Source organism: Mastomys coucha, unplaced genomic scaffold (genome assembly GCF_008632895.1).
Source record: "Mastomys coucha isolate ucsf_1 unplaced genomic scaffold, UCSF_Mcou_1 pScaffold9, whole genome shotgun sequence".
Taxonomy (NCBI): Eukaryota; Metazoa; Chordata; class Mammalia; order Rodentia; family Muridae; genus Mastomys; species Mastomys coucha.
In genome coordinates, this window is record NW_022196915.1 from 86614057 (window position 1) to 86624929 (window position 10873).

Here is a 10873-nt window from a genome sequence, read left to right on the forward strand (position 1 = left end):
TAGAGTGGCAATATATACAGCTATGGTTTAGGCATTACGAGTTTTTTTTTTCAGTCTATGCTAGTGAGCTCTTATTACATCATGAAAATTCTGTAATTGATAGCCACCAAATAGAAATATTCCTTTTGCTACTAAACAGTACATATTGGACACTTAAGAAATATTCTAAAATATTTCTAAAAATTTAGACAAGAGAGGAAGGAAAGGGCACTTGTGACTGCAAGCACAACCTCCAGTGTCACGGGACACCGAGGATGGAGGAGCTGTCGCAGGACACTGAGGACAGAGGAGCTGTCGGCTCTTATCACACCTGCCTGCAGTTAATGGAACTTCTCCGTTCAACCCAAAATGAATTCATAAGCAAGCAGCCCAATGCTTTCCATCTTATTAAATCAGTGAGTAAGTTATTCGCTCTGCCCTTCCAGTCATTCTCACTAGCTCCTCACTCACAGCCCAGAGGTTTTAATTGCACAGCCAGCTGTTGCTGCCACTCAAGGCTCGTCGTAAAGTAATTAGGAAAAAGAGACTAAGTCAACCTAAGAGAACTGGTACAAATATAGATTTTGCCCTCAAACTTGCAAAGAAACAGGAATGCATATATACATAATGGAAGAAATAGAGCTAGCCTCTAAAGATACACACACACACACACACACACACACACTCACACACACACACACCCTCAGGTACATTGAAAGATGTTCACCTGAGAATAGGGATAATTCTCAAGCTGGACACATGGATTCACCACATAGATGCTTAAATAGTAATGTAATAATGTTCATGCACTACTAAACACAAGAAGAACATAGACTAATAAGGTCAGGAATGTTCGAGACTAATAGGAAACTGAGTACAGCTGGAGGATCACAGGAGCTAAATCTACAAAAAGGTCTTCTCAACAAGTCTCAAGACTGTGGTAGGCTTACATGAGAACTAAGGAGACTAGATCACAAACTGAATATAATGGCAAGGAGTGTCTGTGTCTCGGTGCATGTGCATGTGTGTATGCATGTGTGTGTGTGTGTGCGCAGATAAGAGTCGTTTCTTGAAAAGACAATACTGACATTAGAGACACTATGTGAAGACAGGAGGAATGTACTGTGAGAAGTATTAACAGTATTGGCCCAACTAACTGGAGAGTGCTATTTCAGTAAATAGAAACAAACCTCATTAAACACATGCTATGATAATACAACTACATTGGGTTTATTGAAAAACAAACTGTAGTTGATAAGGATATAAAGAAGAGAGGGCTAGAGCGAGGGAGATATAACTAAGAAGGAAAATGACAGAAACATTTGCAAAACTCAAAAAGAAGCCCTCCTGTGAGGATGGGGGTAGTTTGATAACAGGACAAGAAGACAGAAGCCACAAGTGAGGCTTGAGGGCTCATTGCAGAGTCCATCTAGAAAACAATGATGGACTGTGGAGGGATGTAGCTGGAAATGTGGGGTGGGGCCAAGGCAGACGGGAGATGATGCTTATGAAGAAAAGATCTAGTACTTTCCAGAGTCTAGAAAGATATATTTGTTCAGCAGTCATTTGCTTTCAGAAATCCTGAAATTTAGATGTGTAATATTTTTAGCTTTAAAAGTTCATTAGTTAAAAACAATGACTTTCACACCTGAAAGCTTAGTTTCAAGGAAATAGATGCCTTGCTCAAAATCATACTGTTATCAAGTCAGGGGGTGGTATCCAAAAATCAGTAGACATGCAGCTTAACTTATATTTTAACCTGTCAAAGTATTTAAAAAGACCTCTCATTTCTTTGCCTTCAGAATGCATAGATGCTGATGAAAGCAAGGATTATTTAAGTATTATAGATGCATATAGGAGAGTTTCATTATACATACACACACACACACACACACACACACACACACACATGTACACAACCACCAGCCTTTTCAGATGTCAGACCAAGAGCTCTTCACTTAGTAGTTGCAGTCAGCAGATATGCTCATAGGTCATAAACTTGCTACAAATTATATGATTTCTACTTTGTATCTCTTAAAGGGAAGATAGAAGTTAAAGCTGTTCATTGTCCAAAGCATTACAAACATAGACAGAGTCCCCAATATGTCACTGTTTCATTGACTACAATTTGACAACAGTGTTTAGGAACTCAATTTTCTTGACTTAATTTTGAAAAGAAAAACAGACTTCTCCTTTTTTCAATCAGTCCAAAGACTTGTTCAGTATTCTGATGAATGATGTCATTTCAGTAATTACTCTTCAGAAAACATGGCTCAAAATAAACACAGGTCTCTAGGTAAGAAAACAAATCAATTACTAGGAGCAAAAAGACATTGCTGTTCATGGAAACAGTTGCCAGTAGTATCTAAGGGATTGTTGGCATCATTGGGGCATCAGTCCACATCCACTCAAGAAGAGGAGAACAATTATTCTAGAAGTCATTGAAACAGAGATGTGCTAGGAGATCCCATGCTTGTACCAAGAATATTTCTCCTTGGAAAGATAATACTAAATCATAGTTTTAAGCATGTGAATCATCTTATGTAATGAAAGAGCAAAGCTTCATTCCTGTTTCTTAAAGAGTTTAAAAATCTAATGTCTATTTCCCTTATGAATATTGATGCAAAAATACTCAATAAAATTCTTGCAAACCGAGTCAAAGAACACATCAAAACGATCATCCATCATGATCAAGTAGGCTCCATCCCAGGGATGCAGAGATGGTTCAATATACAGAAATCCATCAACGTAATACACTACATAAACAAACTCAAAGAAAAAAAACATATGATCATCTCATTAGATGCCGAGAAAGCATTTGACAAAATCCAACATCCCTTCATGATAAAAGTGTTGGAAAGATCAGGAATTCAAGGCCCATACTTAAATATAGTAAAAGCAATATACAGAAAACAAGTAGCCAACATCAAACTAAATGGAGAGAAACTTGAAACAACCCTTCTAAAATCAGGGACTAGACAAGGCTGCCCACTCTCTCCCTACCTATTCAATATTGTACTTGAAGTCCTAGCCAGAGCAATTAGACAACAAAAGGAGATCAAAGGGACACAAATTGGAAAGGAAGAAGTCAAATTATCACTCTTTGCTGATGATATGATAGTATACTTAAGTGACCCAAAAAATTCTACCAGAGAGCTCCTAAACCTGATAAACAACTTCAGCAAAGTAGCTGGATATAAAATTAACTCAAGCAAATCAGTGGCCTTCTTCTACACAAAGGATAAACAGGTAGAGAAAGAAATTAGGGAAACAACACCCTTCACAATAGTCACAAACAATATAAAATACCTTGGTTTGACTCTAACTAAGCAAGTAAAACATGTTTGACAAAAACTTCAAGTCTCTGAAGAAGGAAATTGAAGAAGATCTCAGAAGACGGAAAGATCTCCCATGCTCATGGATTGGCAGGATTAATATAATAAAAATGGCCATCTGTCGAACACAATCTACAGATTCAAAGCAATCCCCATCAAAATTCCCACTCAATTCTTCACAGACTTAGAAAGAGCAATTTGCAAATTCATCTGGAACAACAAAAATCCAGGATAGCCAAAACTATCCTCAACAATAAAGGAACCTCTGGTGGAATCACAATCCTGGACCTTAAGCTGTACTACAGAGCAATTGTGATAAAAACTGCGTGGTATTGGTACAGTGACAGGCAGGTAGATCAATGAAACAGAATTGAAGACCCAGAAATGAACCCACACACCTATGGCCACTTGGTCTTTGACAAAGGAGCTAAAACCATCCAGTGGAAAAAAAACAGCATTTTCAACAAATGGTGCTGGCACAACTGGCGGTTAGCATGAAGAAAAATGCAAATCGGTTGATTTCCCATTTTCCAAATAATAAAGCTGAATTTATTCCCCTTAACATAATAAGTAGAATTAGAAAAAATGGTTCAAAATACATACAAATTTCTTCAGACAGTTTTTCTAAAATGGCTCCTTCAGAAAAAATTTAACTATGATGATGAAAGATAAAGCATTCATAATCTCATCTTCAGATATAATCTGTTAATATTTTCCTTATATGATATTCCAGGGTTCTGTGCATGTCTGTGTGCATACAGCAATGTCTTCACAGGGATGCTTTTTGACATGAATTGGCAGCGAAGGTCTTGACTACTTAGGTAACTTGACTGCATCATGTGGAGGAACGTTTTGCGACTTTGTGCTTTGTCACCCTTACAAGTGACTAACAGGATGAAAATTTGAAAGAAATCCTTTTCTTGAAATTCTTCCTATCTTCTTCTAGTCCATGCTGCATATTTTTCTTGACTCAGTTTTCCTTCCTCTCAAAGAGCTTTTCATTGTCTCCAAGCAGAGAACTGAACATCCTGCTGTGTTTTCTCCTGAGTTTTCACACACTACCGAAGTTCCCATTATCCCTCCGTTTTCTCACACATTCCTGGGGTTCCCATGATCCCTCAGTACTCTCACACACTACCAGAGTTCTCAGTGCTCCTCCCTACCTTATTTTTTGAGTCAGCATACCTCACTGAACCTGAAGCTCAGTGAAGTGGCTAGGCTGGACAGCGAGCTTCAAGGATCTGTCTGAGCCATGTTTCTGGGGTAATAGGCACTCAGCACTCTGCTTGCCTTTAACATGAGTGCTGGAGATCTGAATGCAGATCATTGTGTTTGAGCAACAGGCATTTCATCCATTGAACCATCTCCTAGTCTCCCATTCGTCTCACTGTCTGTCTCACCACTGAGTACACTAAGCTGTGAGAAGCATTCAAGACTTGATCCTTTCACCTACATCCCATGACCAATCCATCAGCAAATCTACAGGAACTACAAGTGAAGTCTCTCACTCCAATTTTTATTCTGTCCTGTCTTAAACTTTGTTCAAGAACCATCACTCATCAGTCTACTCTATGTCCTTCTATTTGTCAGCCTTAACATCTTTTTTTCCACACAGAAACAAAAGTGAATGCTAGAAAGTTACAAGTGCATCTAGAGCCTTACAGCTATACATAGCTCATTATTGCCCCCACAGTACAATCTGACTCTAACACAGCCTGCAACCCCATTTTATTCCATGTGCCTTAGTTAATTTCTCTTGAAATCTCATTTTCCACTTCATCAAATAGAGTTGACCTCTTCTGTCCCTGGGTTCTATATCATAGATTCAACCAATTTGAATCAAAAATACTGAATAAAAAAATGTGTCATACTTAACATGAACCTACATTTTAATTCTGTCACATAAAGTACATATACACACATTATATATGTATATCTGTACATATATATACAGATATATATTCTAGTTTAATATCTTTTGTTGTGATAAAACACTGACCAAAACCAACTTGATGAAGAAAGGGCTTATTTGGTTTCAATGTCCTAATGCAGTCCATCATTGAGGGAAGTCAGGAATAGAATTCAAGTAGTAGCAGAAACAGAAAACATGAATGTTTACTGGCTTACTCCAGATGACTTGCTCAGCTTGCTTCCTTTCATAACCCAGAAGCACTTTCTCAGAGGATAGCATCACTCACAGTGGGCTGGGCCCTCCCACATCAACCATCAATAATAAAAATGCCCCTAAAAATATGCCTACAGTCCAATCTGCTCAAAGCAGTTCCTTTTGAGGTTTCCTCTTCCCGAGTGACTTTAGTTTGTGTCAAGTTAACAAAAACTAACCATCGAGTCTCATTTACATAGGATTTATACTGTATTACATGTAAATAATATGTGTATTATTTTAATTTAAATACATGAGGAAATAAGTATGACTTGCATATAAATATCACCACACAATTGTAAAAAGGACTTGATATCTGTGTAAGAATTCCTGGAACCAATCCCCAAAGTATGTCAATGGACAGCCTGTCTGAAGGCAAAGTATGTCAATGGACAGCCTGTCTGAAGGCAAGAGGAAACAAACAAAGGTCTTTTATCAAAAGCCAAATAGTAACTTTCATCTAGACAAGTGCTGTTCCTGTTAGGCACAGCAAATCTTAGAAGTAATGCAATAGAAAATGAAAGGAGAACACGTTAAGATGGAAGAAGGCAAACTTGTTTGAAAACATGAGACTCAAGGACAACAGATCAGCCCCCTTTTTTATACACCAGAATTTATATCCCACCTAGACCCATGTTTTCAGACTCTGTAACAGCAAAAACCAGGCTACATGCAAGACAAGAGAAAGATACAAAAGAATCCGAACAGGAATAGACATTATTGGTTCTCTTCTCTAGATGTATAAATAATGATATATTAAAAGTATGCTTTGCAATGCAAGGTAATACAGTCATGGGTTTTATGGATTAGAACACAGACATTGTAGAACACAGAGCATTCTGCTTTTTGTATCAATGTATCATGCTTCTGTATCACAAAACCTAAGGAAATCACTCTGTAACTATGCAAAGCTAATTTCAGAAGTGCTATGAATAACCCATGGAGATATACTAAAATATATTCAATTGACTCACAAGATGCCAAAAATAAAGAGAAGAAAATTAGAAACAAGAGAAGGAAAAAATAGGTCAAAAGGATGAAGAAGAAGAAGAAGAAGAAGAAGAAGAAGAAGAAGAAGAAGAAGAAGAAGAAGAAGAAGAAGAAGAAGAAGAAGAGTTAAGCACTAATAAAATATTTTATATTTGTAAATGTTCTGATTATAGTAATCAAACAATCATGCTTGGCTGAGTAAATATTTCAAATGACTGTTCATTTGCTTTGAACTCAATGAAATAGATTCACTGAAAGTGAAAGGATGAGAAAGGCCCCACCATGAAAACCCCAAATTAAGGAAACAACAATGGTTATATAAATGTTGGATGAGGAAGATCAAAGAAAATGATGAAAGATAAGAGTGATATGAAGACAGAGACAGGAAATGATGACAAACAGCCCAGGGAATCTGAGAATCATCACCAACCACCAGAAACTCAAGAGAAGGCTGGGAGGATGAACCCAAGAAACCTCCAAAAAGATATAGCCCTGCCCAAATCTTGACTCCAGGCTTAGGCCTCCAAAACTTCCTGTGGTTTCAAGATGCCAAATATGTATTAATTTGTTGCAGAAGCAGATTAACATGCAATATTAAGACTTGTTCTATACAAACAGTAATAAAGACAGTGAGGTTGACTGAAAGATAATGACAAATATTGATGGAACACAAGAGAGAACTGCTATGATTTTTAGCATATGCCCTGAAGCCTGTGAATTGAAATGCAACACCCAGTGTAAGTTTCTAAGAGGGAAAAATTTAGTCCTGTGATCTCTAGAGGTGGAACTGTTGGGAAATAATTAGTGTTATATAAGATTCTTATAGTAGACTCACAACAGATGGCCTGCCTCTCCTCATGCTCTCCCTCAGCCACCCTGCAGAAATGATTCAACAGTCCTTCACCGGATGAGACCAGTGTCCTGGGCACTGGCTCCTCATCTCACTGGGGCCTATACAAAAGATGTAAAATTTGGTGCGGATGCTCGAGCCTTAATGCTTCAAGGTGTAGACCTTTTAACTGATGCTGTAGCTGCTACAGTGAGGCCAAAGGGAAGAACAGTGATTATTGAACAGAGTTCAGGAAGTCCCAAAGTAACAAAAGATGGGCTCACTGCCACTAAGTCAGTTGATTTAAAAGATAAATACAAGAAAACTTGTTCAAGATGTTGACAGTAACACAAACGAAGAGTCTGGAGATGGCATCACCACTGTTCTGGCATGCTCTATTGCCAAGGAGGGCTATGAGAAGATCAGCAAGGGGGCTAATCCAGTGGAAATATGGAGAAGTGTGATGTTGGCTACCAATGCTGAACTCAAGAAACAATCTAAACCTGTGACAACACCTGAAGAAATTGCTCAGGTTGCTACAATTTCTGCAAATGGAGACAAAGACATTGGGATACAATGAAAAAGGTTGGGAGAAAGGATGTCATCATAATGAAGGATGGAAAAACCCTGGATGATGAACTAGAAGGCATGAATTAGAATGAACTAGAATGAAGAATTGAAGGCATGAAGTTTGATAAAGGATATACTTCCCCATATTTTATTAATACATCAAAAGGTCAAATATGTAAATTCCAAGGTGCCTATGTTTTATTGAATGAAAAGAAAATTTCTAGTGTTCAGTCCATTATATCTGCTCTTGAAATTGCTAATGTTCATCTGAAGCTTTTGGTCATAATCACTGAAGATGTTGATGGAGAATCTCTAAGTACACTGGTTTTGAACAGGCTAAAAGTTGGTCTTCAGGTTGTAGCAGTCAAAGTTCCATGGTTTTGAGGACAATAGGAAGAACCAGTTTAAAGATGTGGCTATTGCTACTGGTGGTGCTGTGTTTGGAGAAGAAGGGTTGAATCTAAATCTTGAAGGTATTCAAGTTCATGACTTGAAAAGTTGGAGAGGTCATTGTCACCAAAGATGATGCCATGCTTTTGAAAGGAAAAGGTGACAAAGCTCAATTGAAAAACATATTCAAGAAATCACTGAGCAGCTAGACATCACAACTAGTGAATATGAAAAGGAAAAACTGAACAAGTGACTTGTTGAACTTTCAGATAGAGTAGCTGTGTTGAATGTTGGAAGGACAAGTGATGTTGAAGTGAATGAGAAGAAAGACAGAATTACAGATGCTCTCAATGCTACATGAGCAGCTGTTGAAGAAAACATTGTTCTAGAGGAGGCTGTGCTCTGCTTCGGTGTATCCCCGTATTGGATTCATTAAAGCTTGCTAATGAAGATCAGAAATTATTAAAAGAGCACTTAAAATTCCTGCAATGACAATTGTTAAGAATGCAGGTGTTGAAGGATCTTTGATAGTTGAGAAAATTCTGCAGAGTTCCTCAGAAGTTGGTTATGACGCCATGCTTGGAGATTTTGTGAACATGGTGGAAAAGGCAATCATTGATCTCCAACAAAGGTCGTAAGGACTTCTTTACTGGATGCTGCTGGCGTGGCCTCCTTGCTAACTACAGCCAAAGCTGTGGTAACAGAAATTCCTAAAGAAGAGAAGGACCCTGGAATGGGTGCAATGGGTAAAATGGGAGGTGGCATGGGAGGTGGCATGTTCTAACTCCTAGAATAGTGCTTTGCCCTTATCAATGAACTGTGACAGGAAGCTCAAGGCAGGTTCCTCACCTATAACTTCAGAGAAGTCACCTGAAGAAAATGACTGGCTGATCACTGTAACCATCAGTTACTAGTTTCCTTTGAGAATATATAATAGTTTACTGCAGTCATTGCCCATGCCTATGATGATTTATTTGGTATATTTGAATAAAGACATTTGTACGACCCTGATGCTGGGTATGAGAGCCATGTACCAGTGCCCTGCTTTCAACTTAAATCACAGAGGTATCTCTACTGTTCTGTTAGCATCGGGACTGTAGTGCTGTCACCACATGAGAGTTCAGGAGCAGCCATTCTGTGGAGGGTAGGAATGATTATGTACAAAGTAGAGAAATATCCAATTATGTGACAAACTTTGTGTAATAAAATTTTCTATAAAGTTTTTTTTAAAAAATATTCTTATAGTAGAGCCCCATGATTGAATCCTAGAGGCCTTATAAGAAGGAAATGACCAGAACACATATACAAGCACACACACACACGGACACCAACCTTGTATTTCCCTCTTGCTTGCTCTGTCGCACCATTGATCACCTCAGGGCTCTGCCAACAAGATTTTATCCTGTCATGAGATCCTTCAAATTTGTACCACTAGAACTATAAACCAAAAGAGTTTAGGAGCAATAACACTCCTGAGAAAAAGATGAACCTAGACCTATAGACAAAAATAAATTCAAAGTAGTTCATGGAATTAAATATAGACCATAAACTTAAATTTTTAAGATAAAATATTTAGGATTTAGGGTTGGGGAAAGAATTCTATTTTTAAGATAATTTTTATTATTAACTAATTATTTTACTTATTTAAATCCCAAATGATGCCCCTCTCCTGGTCTCCCTTTCCAGAGTGCTTGCTCCCACCCCCCTTCCCATCACCTCTGAGAAAGCCATCAAGTTTCTACAAGATTAGGCCTATCCTCTTAGGGAAAGAATTGTTACACTTGACACCAAAAACACAACCCCATAGAATCAAAGATAACTAAATCAAATCTCACAAAAAACTTTAAAACACAATTGATGGCATAAAGATATTAGTTTGAACTATACTTATAATCAGCATGACTAACCAAGAACTAGTGCTGAGGATATATTAAAAAATCAAGTCTGGGCCAGTGCCTTGATCAGACCTTGGGCACAAATTCCACAGCCAGACCCGCAACAGCCAGAGGAAGCTCCACTCTAAGGCATTCTAGCATGCCCAGGGTCATAGGATCAGAGGTGAGGAAGACACAACATCTATCCCAACACTAGGAATAACTGGGACCCCCGGGACCCAGGCATACAGGAACTCCACAAGTCCAGTGGCACGGGTTTCTTCCGGTCTGTCTGGGCCACTGTCCTGAGCAGACCTTGGATACAAGCTCTGCTGCAAATCCTATATACTCAGACGAAGCTCTACTCCAAGGTACTCTAATGGGCCCAGGATTACAGGATCACAGGATCTGAGGATCACAGGATCACAGAGACAGCTTGACTCTGAGGAGTTCTGAAACAACCAGGATCACAGGAAGGACAGGCTCCAGTCAGATATAGCCAGAACAGGTAGCATTAGAGATAACCAGATGGTGGGAGGCAAGGATAAAAACATAAGAAACAGAATCCAAGGTTACTTGGCATCATCAGAACCCAATTCTCCCACAATAGCAACTCCTGGACACACCATCACACCAGAAAAGCAAGGTTCAGATCTAAAATCACTTCTCATGATGATGATGGAGGACTTTAAGAAGGACATAAAAACTCCCTCAAAGAAATACAGGAGAACACAGGTAAACA

At 38.5% G+C, this 10873-nt stretch overlaps 1 pseudogene; it reads left to right on the forward strand.

The window, feature by feature from the left end:
• The first annotated feature begins 254 nt into the window (after positions 1 to 254).
• On the forward strand, positions 255 to 9041 carry LOC116084208 (annotated as a pseudogene).
• Positions 9042 to 10873: the final 1832 nt, after the last annotated feature.